This window comes from Anser cygnoides, chromosome 2 (assembly GCF_040182565.1).
Source record: "Anser cygnoides isolate HZ-2024a breed goose chromosome 2, Taihu_goose_T2T_genome, whole genome shotgun sequence".
Lineage (NCBI taxonomy): Eukaryota > Metazoa > Chordata > Aves > Anseriformes > Anatidae > Anser > Anser cygnoides.
The window spans coordinates 9949636-9965673 of NC_089874.1; positions in this window are offsets into that span (position 1 = coordinate 9949636).

The window sequence follows — 16038 nt, forward strand, 5'->3', positions numbered from 1 at the left end:
GCATGAAGGGATTATCCCTTCCCCCAGCATGAAGGGTTATTTGTGGCTTCTTTTGTCTGCCATCTCCTCCATTTTCCCCGTTTGGAGGTTTTCGCTCTCGCATTTACACTACCTTGCTGCAGTTTTGGCCGCAAGGTGCACAGGACATGGCAGAGCCACTCCTGCCTCCATCAAAAAGGCAAAATGGAAATGGTCCTTTTCCCTTTGGCTTCAGCATATTTGGTGGGATCTCTGCCTGAGCCACACCGCTGCCTTTCTCCGCCTCTGCTCCTCCTTTGCTCTGCCCATTCAGACCTTCCTCCTGCTGCTGTTCCCCCCCTTGTCCCTGAAAACCTCGACGTTCAGGTAACGAATGCCGTCTCACCTCTTTCTCTCTACGCACATTTCTGCGGGGTGAACGAACCCGCTGACAACAGAAAGGAGGTGATCAGAAATCCCCCGAAGAAATATCATGGATACTTAAAACAATTTGGATCAAAAATCCCTGCAGGTTTGTCGAAAACACCCCCTTCCCCGACACACACAGGTTTATCTATCTGCTCTCCTGCATTTTGCTTATGTCAAGAGCTGGTTTGCTCCCGGACAGCCCCTTCGCCGGGCAGATAATTGCTACGTATTCTTTTGTATCGCTGCCACCACCTCCACCATCGGGCGCTTTCTCAAACAACCGCCTGCGCAGCCTTGCCGCGATCCGTCTCGCTGCAGACAGGGTGTGGGGGGGGAACGGTGCTTTGATACCAGGGGTCTCCCAGGAGCAGGTGAGAGGCTTGCCTCTTTCCTTGAAAATCAAACGAAGGAAACGCCGTGCGTTTCTCCTGCCTTTTCCAGATCATTAGCAGAGATGTTAAAATAAAGCCGGGCTGTCGCGGTGACAGCTCCAGCCTCTTTGCGACGGTATCTCGTTGGCCGTCACTGCCACGCAGACACGGCGGCCTGATGCAGTGTCATTTATCATTACCTTTTGTTTACAGCCACTCAGCCGCTTGTCACTCTGTGTGACAATGCCCATATTCGAGCCAGTATGAATTTATTTCTCAAGAAAGACTTTCGGAGTGTAAAGCTCATGCCTCACCGAGGATCAAGACCTTTTCCTCCACCGTCATCCATTGTATTTCCCATTAAACAAACCATAGCACGGCCTGGTCTGTATGCTCATGTTATTTGCTGCCCAGGGTTTCTTCTACATGCTTGTGCTTGTCTTCTCAGCTCAATGTTCATTAAATTCTCTTGCTACACGTTTAGGCTCTAGCAATTTGTAGGCTCTCTTTGATTTGCTCCACCTGTCTCCGGATCCCACAAGCCGGGTATCGCTCCCAGGCAGCACACAGGTACCAGCCTCTTCGCCGGGACAGCGGATGGGCAGGAGGACTTGTTCACCTGCTGTGTTTGCTGAGCTGTCTTCCGGATGAAGCACACCTCCAGGCATTTCTTGGCCGTGAGATATGTCAGAAGCACGTTCAGCAACGTACTTTGCTCCACTGCAGACAAGTAGCAGCTCCCCTTCCACTTTTTTTTTTTTTTTTTCCCCCTGGTTAATTTGGGTTGGTTTTCCCATTCATTGCCAAAGTAAATATTTCATCTCCCAGACTACTCTAGCCTAAATACCATTTCTTACTTATGTGGTCCCTCCCCTATGGTCTCCTACCCCAACAGCATGCCTGGTGAGGAAATTGTGCGCAAAACTTGGAGGACTACGGACATATCTTAAACTTCCTCCAGTCTGTCTACAACTTCAAAATTATGATAGGAACCACATCCTGGGCCCAAAATACAGAGCCGTGTGAACCTTTTTAGTTAAAATTTCTGATGAACCAGGAAGATTTTGTGTTATTAAGTCTTCAGAATACACTTTATTTCACTGAGATATTTGTCATAATTTCATAGATAGTATGCTTCTTTTTAACAGTGCCAGGGTGGTATATTCCTTGTTTTTTTTTTTTTTTTTTTTTTTTTTTTTTTTCAGAAAATACATTTCAGCTAGAAATGGCTTGAAAATTAATATCAAAAAGTTTTAAATGCTTACATCAAAAGGAAAATGAATTATTTTGGCAAATGAAGCACTTTGTTTTACCTGCTGCAATGATTCTAAAAATATCTCCCTGTTTGCTGATAACTGGCAAGCTGATTTGGAATGAGACCCAGTAACTTCAGTGACATTTTTCCAGAGCTACCAGTGAGATAGAAATCCATTACCTATAAAGCTCAGAGTAGATGGTCTCAGTCATGAAGGTTGTGCTGAAAGCATCCTAGGGTCTTTAGGTGGTAGATGCTGTGCACACACACATATATGTATTTATATATATCATATATAAATACACGTTTATATATACATATACATATATGAGTTTGTGTACATCTGTAAACAAAAATAGATTTTGCCGTGGCAGTTTTGTCCTCAAAAATAGTAGCTCAGTATAGCTTGTGGAGGGGCACGCAGTCTACATTGTTAAGGATATAATTTCTTTACAGCTTTGGACCCAGTCCAAGATTTAAGCCCATACTTATGTCTGAGTGCATCGGTAATCTCACAGAGCTTTGCTTGGAAGTTTTCCTTAAGTCTTTTAGAAAAGTCTTTCACGAATATAGAGCACAGGGTTTTGTTGCTAACCCTCCTAACAGTCACCGATATCCTTCCCTTTCCTCTGTTTTGGAAACCACCCCGACCCTGCCAGGGTGGGGTGTGTGCAGTGTAGAGCTGTGTGTGCTGAGTGCATCCCAGCTTTCCTCCACGGTTCCCTCCAGCAGGACCACTTGTAAGAGCAGACAAAACCAGCAGGGCTACTGGTTGGGGTGAGACACAGCACTGAGGGTCCCAGCTCCTATTTGGGGTGAGAGGAGCACACCTCCTGGAGGAGTGCTCGCTGCCACCCCCGGCAGGATCAGCATCAGTAATTCCAGCCCCAAATCCCCTCCGGTGCACATGGACCCAGCAACCTGGCCCCGATCCTTCATCCTCAAGGCAAAAATCTCAGTTTTACCTTCCTGCCTGAGACAGACAGGGCAGCCTTTTGGCCTCCATTTCTATAAAGCTCACGTTGAAGAGGAGGCACAGCCATGTGAGCACAACCTGCTGGGCCGTGCTCGACGTCGGGGCTCTGCCGAGGCTCAGGTGCCACCTCGTTCCTTAGGGGACCCCAAAGCAGTCCCCAGGGCCTGGCTCCCCACTGCTGGACAGAAAAGCGTTGTGGAGGCAGCGTAGCGTGGCTTGTTTAATGCTGCATTATGGTAATGCGTACCGGAGAGCCATTAACATGGGGAAGCTTAGATTTAAAGTATAATGAAGCACACAGTTCAATGTTTTGGAGCAGTGTGTACTCTGGAGCCATAAGCACACAATTTTTTGATCAAGTTTCAGCCCAAAGCAAATTTTCACAGCTAAGTAGCTCTCTAATCTGTCTATCCACAAATATATGTATTTGTTTTTAATAAAATTTGTTAATATTTACCAGACGCTTAATGGGACTGTTATTTTTACCCAGGGTGCATACTTTACCTATTAAATGCTATAAAATCTTTTTAAAACCAAATTAAGCAAAAAGATTAGCATCAATCCTTTGTGTGTAGGCACTGTTTTTAACATGTAGATGTTTTCAAACACTAGAGTAAATAGAAAAAATATTGCTGCCTTGACTGTCAGATTACATTTCTTTCCCATTGAAGCTAAGTGGGTTAAATTAAGTGATTAATTAACTATGCATCTGCACAATTAGGTGGGCATTTTTATTCCATTTAACTTATATATTTATTTCTAGCTTGGGAAGAAAGGAGCCACAACAGGACAAAGGGAAAATCATCTACCAGAATTAGGGATTCCCATTAGCACTGTTGTATTACAGCTTTTCTATCATTTCCCGTGTAGCATTGTTAATTCACTGGGTTTATAACTTAGCCATGAACATTTGCCCCTTGGTGAAATTTCTCAGTTAAAGACCATTTTGCTAGATTTTGTTCACTGTTGTTTGTGGACTAGAAATGCTGTACCAATGGCTAACAAAAGTAACCGTCTTCGTTGAAGGTTTTCTGAGATTCTTCTTGCCATCAGCTGTCTATCATCAAGTCTATCATTGAGGTGCAATTTCTAAAACCAGCTCCTGAGCTGCTACCAAGAATTTGGTTGTCGCACGAATGGAGGGAAGTAAAGGCTGATGCTACTTTGCAGCTCAGGAGCTACTCGGATCACCACGCAAGTATAAGGTGAAAACAGCAACCACAAGTTCCGTTTCCTCAATCCTCCTCTGACTTCACAAATGCACGTGGATGCCCATAGACCCGGCCTTAACGTTCAGTGGCAGAAGGGCACCGACAGCTTGTTGGGTCGAAGCAACAGCAGATTTTCTGCAGCTCGTGCCCTGCAGCCCTCCTGGTGTGGGACATGGCGAAGAGCTGCTCGCTCCCCACTGCAGCTGGATGCTGCCTTGTGCTGGATTTCTCGGCGAATTCCCCCCGAATGGTGAAAACAGAAGTGCTTTTCAGCACTGCCATTTGCCCAGCCTCCTTTCAGAGACTGTTTTTATCCCTGTCCCTGCCAGAAGCCTGGTAACAGGCTAGGACAAATGCTGTAAATGGACTAATGTGGGCCCAGCAAGCGCCGGACCTACTGCTTTGAGCTGTGCCTTTGAAAATAATGAGCTGGATTGTCCCAGCCCTCGGCCAGCAAGGCGAGAGAATGAGAACCCCGCTGCTCCCCTGCTCGCTTTGCGACTCCAGCTGCCGGCAGTGGCAGCCATTCAGCTGAAATTCCCTCCAGTGAGAAAAGGGCTTTGGCAACATGGAAATTTTTTTTTTTCCCTCCCCTGTAACTTTTGTTTTTTGGCATCAGCTGCCTTGTGTCCTCATACAAAAGTTCTTTTCTTTTCTTTTTTTTTTTTTCTCTCTCCCTCTCTCTCTCTTTTTTTTTTTTTTTTTTTTTTTTTTTATGCTGACATTTTGATTCTGCTTTAATTAAACCACTTTGGAAGCAGCATGACTCTGTTTTGGAATGAGTTGCGCTGCTCCAAGTTTTGTGCGGAGGCATCTCTATTTCAGAGTGACTGCATCCCTCCTGACAGTCCTCCCACAGCTAGCCCACCTTGCCTTGCTTCAGGCCTCCATTAGCCTGGGTTTTTGTTCTTACCTGCGTGAACCCCACTGCTCCACAAGCATCCTGACCGATGTCACAGGGCGATTTCAAACATTTTGCTTTCCTGCTTGCCTGACACCCCTCTTGCTCCTGCCCCCCTCCTCCCCTCATCCACTCAATTACCGACCCAGTGTGATGCCAGACCCCAGGATCTCCCAGAACCTTTTTCTCTCCCAGAGAAGACCACATCCAGTTCTTACTGGATTGTGGTCAACGTGGTGCTGTCACCAACCAGTAGCTGGGGTAAAGCATGCAGGAGAAAAGCAACCGTGGGGACAAGGGCCAGCATGCCACTACATCCAAGGAACATGCAGGCATCACTAGAAGCCAAGAGCTCTCTTACTGTCCTAAACCTAAAGTTCTGCACCTGTTTTCTGCAAAGTTACAAGTAGGTATAAATAGTAGTAGTTATAAGATCAGCATTTCTCTTTTTGATGTTTGCCTTCAAAGCCGCCCCCAGCCTGCCCTGCTCATATGGTGCTCCTACAGCTTCATGCTTTTAACAGCTTTGTTTTCTTCAGAGTGTCTAATTCTGCAATAATTGGCCAAATGGCACACCTTTTCCACGTCTGCGTGCTTTAACTTTCTCTGTTGTGCCTGTTTAGCCACTGTTACCTTCTTCCCTCCCTCCATACAACAGGCATTAAGTACCAATATTTTTCATGGCATGTTTACTCAGGTGGGTTTATACCCTGGAAAACCCTACTTTAGTCTATGAAAACACAAGTGAACACTGTCTTAATTTCTTAACTACATTTATAGTAGAGGAGGTTAATTGCCAAGATTAAACCATGATGGCATTACAAAAATCCACAGGGACGATAAGACAGAAATTCCCAGACGTCTTCTCTTGGGGCTCCACTTCCAAGCTCATGAGCTCATCCCCACCAGCATTTCCTGCTTGGGCTGCGTGCCTCAGTCTGGGAAGCACCACTATCAGGAATTCTTGGCTATTTTTAATCAGATCCTTGGGATTTTTAATAATTCAGATTCCTATCTGTTATTATTAAGTCTATTTATTTTTGAAGTGTGCTTTTATCATTGAGAAACATGTGAAAGAGGATTTTGGATTTTAGGAGAGTCTGTGCTCAGCTTCAGTGCCTGGACTTTAGAATAATGCACAGCCTCCTCTCAGGGCTGTGTTCATTCAGTGTTTCCTTCCTGCTCCAGCAAGGTCTTTCTGAGCGGTGGTCTGGTACATGAGCATTGCTCTATTTTCTGGGTCTGCTCCATTTTTTGGGTCTTTTAAAGCCTTTTCAAGCAATAACCATTTCTGTTTCACAGCCCAACATTTCCAGAAATGATCCACTTACAGAAAGGAAGTCCATGGAGCTTAAGAGACATAATTACAAGTCTGTGCAGAACTGTTATAATTACAAATATTTTTATCCTGTGCTGGTAGTTAGTGGTTTGAAAATTGGGCACCCTGGAAGAATTAAAAGAAATGAAGAAGGAAGAGTATTGGGAAGTGATGAGCTGGTCCCTGTGTCCTGGAAGTCCTGCAGTGCACTACAAGGAAATTCACAGCACCCCTGGAGCCAAATGGCCGAATGCTATATCAGAGGATGTCTTCATAGGACACTACAGTTATTTTGAAAAAAAAATCCAATACAACAATAAACACGAGAATTACCTTTAAAATCTCACAGAATATGGTTAATAAAAACAAACAAACAAAACCAAAAAAACTTGTTTCGAATACATTTTCTTAGGCCTGAGGCTTAACTGGATAAGAAGATAGAAGGCAAACTAGGTAAGCGGAGTTCTGGCTTGGTGATCTCTCTCTTAGAGAAGAGTGAAAAAAGCACTTTAATTCCACAAAGAGAAGTACAGCAGATATTTCTTCCCTGAGCAAGCAAAAAGAGAGGAAAATAGTGAACATTCCCTGTTCTGTCCCTGCTCCAGAGCAGCTACAGGCTGTCCCATGTTCAGGGCAGGCAGTGAAATTACAGCCTAGCATAGTCTCGTGGGGTTGCTTGCTGCCGTAACAGCTATGTTTAGTGGTGGGTATTTTCAGAATCAGGACTTTGTGTTGTAGTCCGCGTCACACAGCACCTGACTGGCAGATGTCTGGATACACAGAGAAGCTCTGAGGAACTGGTAGCTTGAAAATGCTGAAGATTTTTTTAAAGTGACTGTTTTGATCACATTGTCTTTATTCCAAAAGTGAATTTCTAACTACACCCACAGGTCTGGGTCAGCAATAAGCTATAATTCACATAAAAACAATCTCATTTTTAAAGCTATAGAAATGGAAAGATCTTAAAAAATCCCAGATCATTAATAAATAGTAATCCCATGTCAACTTGCTTTGAAATAATTCAGTAGATGAGATCTCATTTAGCTGATAACCAAATGAATTTTAGAACACTCAAGGTGCTGTTTTTTTTTTTTTTAAAACCTTGTTTTCATCTATGATTGCTTGTATATGTTTATATCAATTTAATAACTAAAAAAGCATGTCCACAATCTGCTCCTGGCTGAATTCCTCTGAATAGTTCACTTGTTCAGAGTAGTATTGGCCTGGCTTGTTGGTTCAGTGATCAGCATGATTTTTGAATCAATGTAACACAGGAGAGGGTTTACATTACTGCTGCCACAAAATGTAATCAACCGCCTAGCATATTTGTCTGAAGAATTATTAAAGCATAGAATGCAAGTGGCAGAAATAGAAGTATAATTCTGGTAAAATCATCAAAGGATGCAATAACTGAGTTAGAAAATGCAGTGACAGATCTAATTAACGAACTAAATTACAATTCAGTCCAAAAATAATTGTCATTAGAAGTAAAATCACATTTCTGTCTGAAGCGTCTCAGCATGTTTGCCATAGTGATTGGTAAAACTAGAAAGAAACCCACTCTCATTATTTTTTTAATGCAATTATTACACACAAAAATCAGTCATGAAATCGAATATGCCAGTCTAGCAAGCCATTCCCAGTTACGAGCCTTCCCTCTCACACCACAAGGCAGAGGTTTAGGCGAGAGCTGCTGGCTTACAACGCTCTCCTTTTGTGCTCGTGTTGATGTGAATGCTATTTTGGGACCGACTCCTTCCTCCCAAAGACTTCTTCATTTTCTGAATCAAAACAACAGACTAGCTAATTTTAATATTGACCCAATTGCGTTTCTGAACCATTTGGAAGATGTATAACATAAAGAAAATACTAACAGGACATGTGCCAATTACAGTTTAAGTTGGTCTGCTTTAATATAAGCTGAAGAGCTTTTGTATTAACCTCTAACAATGGGTAATACAGACGCTGAGCTGATTACTTAAGCAACTTCTGGATATATTCACACAACAAATTTGAATTCTAAGTATTTTGCATATTGTTTCCACCTATATAATTGTCCGCTGCCCCTTATCATTATTTATTATGCAAAAAGGAATTTTTTTTGAAGCGTGAAGAATGAAGTAATTTAGTATGCAAACAGTTAAAACTCTCATGTGGATTCCGATTTCGTATGTGTTGATAAATTCACTTACGATGACTGACAGTGTGAGATTTTTTGGGGTCATATCGGTCACTCTTTCCATGACACTGATGAAAATGATAAACTAAATGCCAGAAGTGTCCCTGGCGCATCATAGGATGAAATGTGTAAAATGTCAATGTCTAGCCGGTGTCTATTAATAACTAAATATGATTGCGTGTAATGAGCAGAGATTTTCATGTTGATTGAAGTATGATTTCTTTTGATCTTCCAGATGTTGCTGCTTAGAAATTCATATTGCTCTTTTGCTGCTAAATGCATAATGACCTTTTAAAACCTTTTAACTGTTAAAAACCCTATTATTTTCAACAACGAAGTCAAGTTTCAAGCTCTCTTTTTGTCTTGATTGGAAGTTCCTCTCTCCCCCATTCCTAACCTTTCCCTTTTGCTTTCTCTAGTCCCCTCTTCCTCTCTCCTTGTTCTACCCTCTAAATATATTTCCGCCCTTTTAACCAGTAACTCTAATACGTATTTCAAACAAAGTTCATGACAGCACACCCCTTCCTGTCCTCAGAGGGACCGATGGCATAAGATTTCTGGACCCCATTGCCACTTGTGCCCGTGCTGCTCCCTTATAGCCCCAGGGCGTCACCCGGCATTGCTGGGAAATTTGGCCCAAGCAGCCATTTCATGCAAACACACAGTCACCTCGCTTCTGAGGTAAAAAAGACACAAAGGCAGGTGTCAGAAACAAAGAATCTTGTAGCTGATGTTGATAGCGGAGTGATCTGCTCTGAAGAAAGGAATTGCAGAGCATTGTAAGCTGTCTGCATGAATAATGCATTCGTGTCGCTCATTTTTGGGCTTAGTCACACCCTGCCTTCCACATTTGGCCCCTTTATAGTTGCACCTGTGCATGAATAGTGACTGGCTGAGAGCTTGCAAGAATAAAACAAGTCCCAGAGTAAAGGCAGCAGCAGCAGCAGCGTAAGCTTCCCTTCATTATTCAGCTTTTGTGCCAGCCCCGCGTTAGCGGAAGGCTGCCTCTGGCCTTTATGACTCAGCCATGTTAACGCAGGGAGCTGCTTCTGCACCATGGAGCTGTTTTAAGCTCTTCACCGATTCAGTTGTTGGCCACTGTGTGAAGCCAGCGAAGAAGGGTCTCTGTACTCCCGGCACTTTTAGCCATATGAGCTTTTGGATGCTTCAAAACCTCTGAAGAGGCCTCTCTGGGCCCAGGCCTCTTCCCCTCACCACACGGTCCCAGAGTCATTCGCACAGACGTGGGCCATGGGAGACCACCTAGCCCAGCTTCCACTCCAAGCAGGGCCAGCACTGGCTCCAGACTTATTTTGTCCCACCCATTTAAAGTATTTTCGATGGGCCTGGAAGGAGAACTGTATCTGGCATGTTATGTTTGGTACAATGTACGGGTTAAGAACCAAATGGGTTAAGAACCAAATCCTCTTCATAGTCCTATTCTGAGCAAATGCAATGCCTTCAAGCAGTATTTACTCCTGGAAATTAACGCAAGTATGAATCTGCTTGGAACAGCTTGACCAGCTCCCTGAAAAAGGCCTGTCCTATCTCATTACTTCCAAACCATCCTCTGGGCCCACTGTCATCCAGCCTAGGAATCGGTTCAGTGCCTCTTATTGCCTGGACATTGGTAAATGATGGGAGGTTGCCAAGGGAAAGAATGAAGCCTAGGGCCACCCTGAGGTATACTTTAGCCTCTGAAATGGGGACATGGCTCGTGGATCTGTTTTAGCTGCTGTGTAACAGGGCAGGAAAATGTGCTACTTCTGCACAGGCAAAAAATATAGTAAAGCAAAGCAAAGCAAAGCACCTAGCAAAATAAATCCCATCTCACAAAGTTTTTTTACACCTGGGAAGCACAGAGCAAATTATTCTGGTTTTAATCACAGGCTCTGTGGCACATATGCTACACAAAGCCAGACTCTAGAAGATCTTAGATTCCTGGAGGACCAGTACAAGTTACCGTGGCACAAGTAAAGAGCTGCTCCCTGTGGCTCCGGTGGTTGATATACGAGATTATGCCAGATTTTTTTGTATTCTCAAGCAAAAAATGCTGCCCATTGTCTGGCACCTTTGCAGCGTCTTCAGGAAAAGGGCCACGTCTTTTACCATCTTCCAATTGGATCTGTTTCCCCTAATGCAATACTGGCAGTCCAGGGACCCTATCGCTCTCAACTACTTCTGGTTCCTGTGCAGTGTAGTGTGTCATTCATTATATATGCTGGCCCCATCTGGTCTGACAAGGCTTCTCCATCCTCAGAAGCGATTACAAATAATAATGATGACAAAACCCAGAGAATTTTTGCTTTATTTTGCAAGTGATTGTTTTGTGTTACATGACGGCGCCTCCTGTGTATCTCCAGGGTCACCTGGCAACCATTTGCTAGCCTCCTGCCATCAGATCCATATCAAGCAAGGGCATCTGGAAGCTCATTTGGGATGGGAGCTGCTCCCTTTCACCGTCCCTGCTGGCCTTCCATGGCTGGAGGTGAGGCTACTGTGCACGCGATGGATTCATGACCATTACTGTGAGAGCGGCTATTTAAACATATTGTAACAGTTTCATTTGTGTGCTGCCAAAATATTAAAAGAAAAGCTGATGCTAATACTGTATCAACCACCAACACTGCATAATTAAGCATGAATTATTTGCAGTTGATGTTTGTCTGTTTAATAGAATTAGGGATAATTAAGAGAAAACAGTGAGAAGACATCATTGCACAATATAATAATCTACCAAAGCAAGAGAAAGAGTGAAAGCAACATCTCTGAGTAGGATTGTTCACCCTGTGTGTTGTTTGCTCCTTGGTTTCTTTAATGGGTCACTTAATAATAAAAATTACATATTTATATATACATACATACATGCACATATATGTGTACGTATATTTATGTATTAAATGAAAAAGTGACTAGCATGGTTGGGGCACATTAGGGCTTTAAAAGCTTTCTTTAAATAGGACACTAATATTTTGAGACAGTAGAACCATTTGCCACGTAAGATGGACACGTCCCCATTTCTCTCGTCCAGCATCCCTTCCTTTTGTTCAGACTACAATGCCCTGTGACTGTTCCTGTCTGATCACATTCCCCAATCCCTCACCCTGAAGCTGAATCTGTGAATTGACTGGAGTAAGTCCAAAGGATGTTAAACACTGGTTTGGCCACATGGGTTTTGCTGCAGGAGTGAAAAATGGATGAATGGTTTACGTCAACCCATACTTCCGTAAAAACGTTTTCTTTTGATGTCCCACCCTGGTGCTAAGTCTCTTCTCTGGCTGTGGTGTTTCAGTTATAAATCACCTTTCTGTTGGTGGGTCTGTCTTTGCTTTACGGGTCTGTTTCTTTAATGAATATCAGTAAGGACAGCAGAGGGAGTGTGGCTAAGGGTGTATTTTCTTGAAACATCCAGAGTTCTGAATATATCACCAACGTGGGCCAGAATGGCCTGGGGAACATCTGTGCTTCAGCTTTGCTCAACAAAGACAAATATGTCTCAGTGCTTCGCTCTTGTATTAGTTTCCATATTGGTAGAAATAATTCAATGTATCTTGGTAATTCTGTTAAGGCAGGCTTGCCAGTTCCTCCACCTCAGATTCAATAGTAATTGGGTTGATATTACCTGCAGGTATCTTTGTAAGAAGATGCTGTTAATGTCACTACTCCAGCAGCTTTATCAATACATTAATTGGTGCTAGAAAGTTGACAGCCTGCCCTTATGAGTATCTGGCTTTGAGCAACCTGAAACTTAAATTATTATTTGAAATTATTTTTGTTTTGGAAGATAATGCACTACAGAGGGACAGTAAGAGGCAGCATCCTTAGACAGTACCCCGTTTTGATGAATGGATACCTAATGCAATCACTATTTTTATTTGTTCCTGTAGTGAAGGCACACCCAGGGGCTTTGGTGAGGATTAGGGCCTCTGTGCTCAGTACCGTGTACAAATCTTGCAATCAAATGTGGATTCATATATAAGAAAATTAAACCAGCCATTGCCTTTCAGAAAAAAATGAATTCCCTTCCCCACAGGCTCAAGGTGGTTGAAGCCACGATGTGCTGGGGAGCTTCCTTGGGAAGGTCCCTTACCTCCGCAGGGCTCCAGCGAGATGAATCTTGGCTTCTGGACAGAGCTTTTGGGAAAAATTATGCTCCAAGATAGAAGCTTACCCCTCAGTCTTCATTCCTGCAGGGCCACCTTTACGGACAGGCACAGCTGATGGGTGCCTGCAGCAGCAGGGGCTGGCAGGCTGCCTCGCTCTGCTGACCAGAGTGAGGCACGTGGCATAGCGCTGCCCTGGTCCCAGTCTGGCCAGTCACTATCTGCACAGCTACAGAGACTGTAGGAGCCAACGATTACTACTTTAGAGGTCAGCTCCCCCTTTTCCTCCTCCTCAGCAACAACCGAAGTAGAAAGTCCTGCTCTCCTTCCCAGGCCTGTCTCCCTTCTCACCTGGTCCAGCATCTCCAGTTCTCCGTTCACACAGCATTTGGGCAGATGGTCCAGTAGCCCAAAGAGAACTTAGAAAAGTGGTCTTTCCCCAGGATGGCGAATCCCAACTTTTCCTTCCTATAAACCTCCTTGAAATCTCCTGCATTTTTTTTTTCTCCTGCCTTTTGCAGAACCAAATTTTACCTGCAGTAAGGATCAGCCTTGAGCTGGCTCTGCACTCGTCAGGTCTGCTGAGAGCTGATCCCCAAATGCACTTTTTCCGCCTGGATTTTGCAGAGCTTTCTAAGGTCTGGTCCCCCTGGCACTACACAGAAGGACCTGCTGGGATAATCTCAAAGGGGTAGTGAGGACTACTGCCAGCAGCCATAACCCAACTGGTTTAATTTGCACACATGGCTGAAATTTAGGAGCCTGAGATGAAAAAGGGAGGGAAACATCCACCTAAATCTCTTTTCCAGGCAATGCAAAGGCATAAGCAACTGTAAAGACCTGCAGAGGTTGCTTCTGTCTGCCTGACTTGTGAGGTATAAGGAAAGTAGAGAGAGCCACTGGAAATGTTAGTTGTCTTCATGCCTTTGAAATCTGCTCCATCACCCTTTCCTAAAGACAGGGGTCTAGTACTGATGGTGCCACTTCTCATGTTTTGAACGATGTGGCAGTAGAGCACTGAACTAGGAGGGGGAATATCCAGCTCTCTGCTTTCCTCAGCCTGAGGTGGAAATGTTCTCCCATTTCCAGGACCTCCAGAGTGCCCTGACCAGCAGACCACCCCGTATCATGGACGAGAGCATTCACCACCTCTTCTTTGCAAGCCAAGCCGTGCAAGCAAAACAAGGCAGCAGCCAGGTTAGGCACTCATCAGGCATACAAGAGCAGTGCTGGGTTTTGCCAAGGCTTTTAGATGGTTTTTGCCAAGGCTGGTTTTAGATGTCAAATGCCCGAATCTGTGATTGTTGCAAAGGAACAGTTTTAACAAACTGGACCAGTGCCTGATGTTTGTAAGGCAGAATGTGTATGTGTTATATTTATTCGCACCATTCTCCAATGTTCCAGCTCCTAGATTGGTGTGAGGATAGTTCCTCAGAAATTAATAACTGTTAGAGCTCTGTGGTTCAGTGAATTGTTTACTTCCTTATATCATTAATACTACCCTTGTAAGGAGAAGGAGTGTTGGAAATAACAAACACTCTTTCCTTCATTAATATTCTGAAGACTAAGGCAGCAGAGGCAAGACATGACTGCTAGCTACCGTGGGGCCTCAAAATACACAGCTTCCAGCTGGTGCTTCGGTCCATGTTCATGTCTTTTCTCGTCACCATAATAAAAAAGTGCTATCAGTAAACAAGCCGAAGTTTGCTTCTTTTCTGGCATAGCAACTCTTCTGTTGTCTGTCTCTCTCTGTGTATATATGTGCTGTGTATACATCGCTTAGAAAACACACTGGTTTTCACATGCGAGGCGTGGGTGATGCATCTGCTGGGCAGTCACCCCTGAGCTGGTGGAGCTGAGGGTGCAGTAGGTGGCACTATTTGCTCTTGATTTAGGACCAAGCCCGAGTCCCAGCACGGTCTGCGTGGAGGCTGGAAGGCTGAAAGTGCCCTGCTTCAGTCCGTTAGCAGGGCTGCTTCTTTCTCTACAAGATGCAAAGCTGCATTTCTGGCCTTGGGTGGGAGGAGGACTAACCTTGGCATTGTGGTTAAAATTAATGTGTCATTTCAGTCTGATTGTATAAATCCCTTTTGTATTGTATTGTTTTACTTTCTATCCTAGAAACTGCTGTCTGGTATTCAATATATTGCACTAATTGTCTTAAACCAGTTATTGCTGTCTACCATGGAGATGGCTGCATTCCTACAGTGGAAATGTGTCCCTACACATTCCTCTCCTCACAACGTTGAATCTTAATTAATTGCCACTTAGAAAGTGCTTTGAGGTCCCCAGAGGAAAAGAAAAAACACACCAACAAACAAACAAACAAACAACAACAAAAAACAGAAAACTGTATGGAAGTGCAAAATATTATTAATTGTTATTATATCGCTTTAAAAGCATGGCCCTGGCCCTGAAAACCAACCATAAAATGCTCTAATTCCAAATTCTGCATGAAAAAACTCGAGGCCACAAGGGAATTTGAAAGGTTCCTAATTAGGCAGAATTCACAAGGCAGACAAAAAACTGGAAGACAAAGGTTAGACAAAAGAGGCAGGAATATATTTCCTATGAGTCCAAAAGAGAAGCAGAGAGAGGCAGTGACAGACAGACACTTGGTGTGGACTGCAGACCAGCTGCAGGTTCACCCGGGGAGATGCAGGCGCAGCAGCGCTTCCTGCACTGGTAAATGTATGGGGCAAGTCCATGCCTGAAGTAGCTCGAGCAGCCTACTTGGGGTGACACCAGGGATCTGCTTGGTCTCTTTTATTTAGCTGCTACCACACTGAGGGAGATGGAAGATTCGGCTGACACCGATAACTGCCTGCAGTACAGTCAGGGGAGGGAGCGATCATTTGTGTGCTGCTGACACTGCCCCACAGGGTGCTTGGATCTTACGTTTTTCCTGTGCTATTATTCTTTTATTATTATTAGCAAATCCTAGAGAGAAGGAGCAAGTGGTTAAAAACATTAACTTGGAATCACGAACAAGCAACAGACCTGGGGCTGGATTTACAAGGACAGCTTAGGATACTCACAGCCGTTTTATGTTCTAAGTACAAATGTAAATCCTCTATTTCTCTCCTCCTCTCCCTTCACAGAAAGCACTGAATTGCCTAAAAGACAAACTTTTCATTGGTAAAGTTTGCCGTTTGGGCTTGTATAGATAGATCTTCCCCTGCAATCTGATGACTGAGTTGCTTGACATCCATTTCAGTGATGTATTTTTCCTTACCTAGACAAGGGGACCGTGCAGCCATACTTGGAGCTGCTTTCCCCTGCCTCCCTGCATCTTCTTACAAAACATGGTGACACACCCTTCCAAACTCACAGCCTT